General features: G+C 35.4%; 1 protein-coding gene across 1 annotated transcript in view; it reads left to right on the top strand.

Moving 5' to 3' along the window:
* Window positions 1-3,988: 3,988 nt before the first annotated feature.
* LOC107702955 (kinesin-like protein KIF1C) overlaps window positions 3,989-4,802 on the top strand; it is a 51,919-nt gene continuing 51,105 nt past the window's right edge. Inside the window, exon 1 of the mRNA XM_016505424.1 lies at window positions 3,989-4,356. The gene's annotated coding sequence lies outside the window, so the exon portion shown is untranslated. The remainder of the gene's footprint in view (window positions 4,357-4,802) is intronic.

Raw genomic sequence — 4,802 nt, 5'->3', positions numbered from 1 at the left:
AACCATGAAAAACAATGGCAATTACATGCATAAAACTGCTTTAAGAAATAACAACAGTAGATATTAAGAGAAGATATCGTAGAACCATAGGCCCAAACAGCAGAGACTAGTAAAAAAAGTGGCATCTCGTCGTCATCGCTTCCAAGAAAGCCATCAGATGTCCCAAAATTCACTGTGGCACAAGCATCACCAGCCGTCAGGAATGATCTATGGACTGTTCCCGGAACAAACGCCATCAAGGGAACTTGGTGGTTTGGATTTTTTACTGAGATGTGATTTCGATATTAATAAGATTCCACTTGCGCTGTCTAAATTTCATAGTCAAATACTACACTTTTGGGAAATGATATTCACACATAACTTTACTCCGCACAGTTCGATTCTGTGGAACAATACTTATAAACAGGGAATCAGTATTTAAAGCTGAATGGTTTGACAAAGGAATTCTCTTTGCAACTGACTTGATGGATTGTAAAGGCAAATCAAGCCCTGCTTATATTTAAAAAGTAACGCGAAAGTAACGCAAAAGTAATATCACGCATTACTTTCCATAAAAAGTAACGTAATTAGTTGCTTTTTTTAGGGAGTAATGCAATATTGTAATGCATTACTTTTAAAAGTAACTTTCCCCAACACTGCTGATGTCACTCCAGTATTGCCGAATTTATCAATTGGTCATCATAAATTAGTTGATAAAAACTTCAATAATAGGGTTGCTACGGATGCTTTTAAATCTAAATTGTTCCATGATTATAATAAAAACAATGTGCCTGTAAACCATTCTGATATGCTGGGTAAAGCCTTCTCTAAATATGTTAAATGCATGGCCAATTCCGCCTAAAGTCAAAGAAACGCATTTCAAAATCTGTCATAAGATCTATCCAGTTTCCAATTTTCTCTAGAACACTTATTTTTTACCTGCTCCTCCATTTCATGCCAGTTCTGGAGTGATGTTAGAGACATCTAGGACATGTCCAAGTTTCTTGTGTTTTAAATTTGTTTTTTGTTTTTTTGCCTTACATGTATTGTGGATCCCCTTAAGGTTTGATGCTGATTGTTATTGTATTTGGTTTTATTCTATGCTGTTACCTCTATGAGTTCTTGTATTCTATGTTTAATAAAAAAAATAATAAATAAAAAAAAAACCTGGAACATCACAAAATAGACTCCGCTGTCACGTGTTTTCCAATCCAGAATGCCTTTCCTCCCACAATCCTTCTCTCTCTCACTCATTGATATGGCTCTGTTTCATCCTGAGTTCTCTATATGTTAGTAGTATGTATTAGTAGTTAGACTCCTTTTTGACCACTTTTGATGTTTGTCATTTGAAGAGGATAAGAATACAAAGACATAGAAAAAAATTCCATTCATTGTTATCAACCGTGCATGAGATATTTATGTACACTATGTCAGAGTTTCCCAAACTAGGCTTTGTGACGGAACTGAAGGGGAAAAGCTAATAATTAATTAAACCATAAAAATTAATCAAATAAAAACACAAATAAACCACCTGAATGATGAAAAACCATTTGTTTGCCTGCATGTCATGTGACCATTAACTGATATCACATGCAAATGTGTTGTTAAGTTGTCAAAAATTTGCATTACTATAAAACATCTCTCTCTCTATATATATATATTACTATGTATAAATCCCTGCATTACATATAAATACGAAATGGTGTGAATGTGTGTGTTTAATAGACAAAAGCCTTTCAAAGACATAGTAAATGACTGAGTGATAATTCAAATAAATGTGTCTGAGCAATGAGTTCATTACAGATGCAGTGTTGCAATGTTGAGAAAACACTCTGTAAAAGTGAAATGATTTCTGTAAATCCAGTGGTCAAATTCTGTGGTCGCATAAAACTGTAGGTTGGCCACTATAGTGAAGGATAGGACAGTTTTTCTCTGCTTCGTTTTATAAGAAATATTTCAGTGTCTAGAGTTCCTAATGTCCTGGATTGTCAACTTTTGTTTAGAAGTGCTAATCATAATTTTAACACCAGGCATGCATCAAAAGGATGTTTTCTGCTTCCTGCTTCAAAAAGGAATGCAAAGCAATGGACTGTAATGTATTGAGGAATGCAATCGGACATTACATATCTTTTAATAAGCAAAAAAAGGTTTAAAAATATTTAAAGGAATATTTAATAGCACAATATACCTTAAATTGTTTTGAATGAATTTTAGGGGTTGTATGTTTTTTTTTTTACTTGACTTGTATTGTTGTGGATTAATTTTTTTGTTTTTTTTGTTGGACCCGTGGAAGAATAGCCACTACATTGGTAGTGCCTAATGGGGATCTAAATAAACAAATAAATAAACAAATAAACCTGACTAAGGGCAGGCCTGTGTGTGCAAGTCAACAAATCTAGACTTTCTGAATGTATACAACATGTAATTAAGTAAATGAATGAAAGAACACCCATACAAACACAGTCAGCTTCAGAGCTTCCTGAAGTACTGTTTTAAACATCTTTGGGTTATTAGATTAATAATTTCACCATGGTACCAAAGGCACATCTGTCCTCCAGAGAGTCTGGTCGTGTTGAGGCTGCACAGCGAACTCACGCGCCTCACGGAAGTCACGAGTCCCTTCCTTTGATCGCCTGCAGATGGCGCAACAACATTATATGAACACTGTAGGCAATTAAATTAGTAAAAACACTGACAGGAAGTCTGACTTCGCGAAAGGCGGAAGCAGGTCAACATCCTGCGTGTTTGTTTGCGGTGACAGATAGCTGGTGCTCCACATTTCATGTAGCCATGTAAAAGCAGTCACTTAAACTGATATCAAACTCAGATATGAATCGTGCATTATATATTAGCAATATTTGAAGACTCAAATAGGTTCGCTTATATATTAACAAGAGACTGAGTATATTTAGACATAAAATGGGTTGAAAATAAAGCTTTTTTATGACTGCACGCGAAAGGGTAAAAAGCATTTGGTTGATGATTTATATAGGCTATATATATAATTGTATTATTATTATTATTATTAAATACACTGATATGGGGATTTTTGTTTCATCCAAAACTACGAAAAAAATGAAATGATATTTCTAACTATTTTAACTAATAACTATTTTGTTTATTATTATTTATTTATTTATGAACAGTGTAACGGAATTACGTAATTTACTGACAAAATAAATGTAGCCTAGCTGTATTCTGTTACTGAGAAAAAATGTGCAATTAAATTACAGTTACTTATAGAAATGTTAACGATTACAAAGGGGGTTACATCTGTGTATTTTCACACACACACAGATTTGATTGAGTTCTTTACCAAATTGCATTGACTGCTCTAAAATATTAGACACCAGTGTATCAGGAGACAGATAGCCTAGGACTGTATCTTATTTAGGACACAGAATAGCTTATTTAATAACTGTTTTATGTCCAATTTGGTTTATGTATATGCTTTATTTTTTAAGATTAGCCTAACTTTTTTTCCCCAAAGCATTGTGAGTGTTTCCTGTCATGGCTATGACATGATTTCAAAAACAGTATCATAGTTATTATAAACTATATGATGTTATGATTTTAAATCTGTGTTTAACCTCAGAACGATCTCAAAGTAAAACGAGCTGCTAAAGTCTGATTGTGTGGGGGCTGTGCTTTAACATTAAATTAGTTTAGCCTAATCTTAATTCGAGTGATGAAGAATTCGGAAAGTCTGACATGTAATCAGTGTTGTTGAGCACTACTTTAAGGTTAACCCTGCCTGCTTTAAATGTTTGAAAATGATGAAAACATTCATTAGAAATGTAGAAAATCAGGAATCAGTCACATTACTTTAATAAATGAATTAAATAGTTGCACAACTTCTTACATTTTAAGCAGGGTACATTGTAATCTGTAACCTGTTACACTTCCAAAGTAAGCTCCTGAATGAAGGAAAGAATGAAGGAAAGAATGAAGGAAAGGGACTTTTAGCAGCTCCGTGGCTCCGCTGACGTCACGCGCCGAACTTCGGGAAGAGTGACGTCACGGCTCGAAACTTTCACACCGGTGGTTGTTTAACTCGCCCGTCTCCATTCGGTAAGGTCTGTCAGTGCCCTGAAGAGTGTAACATAGTTTCGTTATCATTCACAATAGTGTCAGATTTGTTTGACCAGGACGCGATTGGGAATCTTTTTTTTTGTTTTCCGGTTTGAAGTGCGGAGGTTCGGGAGCCACAAGTTAAATGGGCGCGTGCGGATCTCGTCCGTGTTTGTGAGTGTGTGACACAAACAACTTTTCAGTGCAGGGAAGAGAAACATCAGAGAAAACAGCCGCTTTCCTCCGGATTTAACTTCACGACTCGGTGGCTGGAATAAGCAGCTATCCATCCAGAGCTAGTAAGAGGTACAAAACCCCTCTACTGCAACACACACACACACACACACACACACACACACACACACACACACACAGAGCTGCTTCACTACATCACGTGAGTGACCAAAACATGTTAAAGCAATGACAGTGGAATATTATTAACCTAATATACAACCAGTCGGAATGGGGTCTCTTCTGAGAATCAAATAAGAGCCTGCTGGTACACTGATATTCCTGTTTTTGAGTTTTGTTTTTGAGCTTGTTGTTCAGAATTTAAGTGTATCCAGGAAGATTTTACAGTTAGCTCTTGTCAGACAATCAGCAGCATTCCTTAAGGATCCCTTCAAGATATTATAGTTAATTTGACTTCTGTTATTATCTATTGTATACAGAAACCTATATATATATACAGTGGGTACGGAAAGTATTCAGACCCCCTTAAATTTTTCACTCTTTGTTATATTGCAGCCATT

Source organism: Sinocyclocheilus anshuiensis, unplaced genomic scaffold, assembly GCF_001515605.1.
Source record: "Sinocyclocheilus anshuiensis isolate Anshui unplaced genomic scaffold, SAMN03320099.WGS_v1.1 scaffold238, whole genome shotgun sequence".
In the NCBI taxonomy this organism is placed as follows: Eukaryota; Metazoa; Chordata; class Actinopteri; order Cypriniformes; family Cyprinidae; genus Sinocyclocheilus; species Sinocyclocheilus anshuiensis.
The sequence above is the reverse complement of the archived record's forward strand: the minus strand, read 5'-3'. Positions and strand labels throughout refer to the sequence as shown.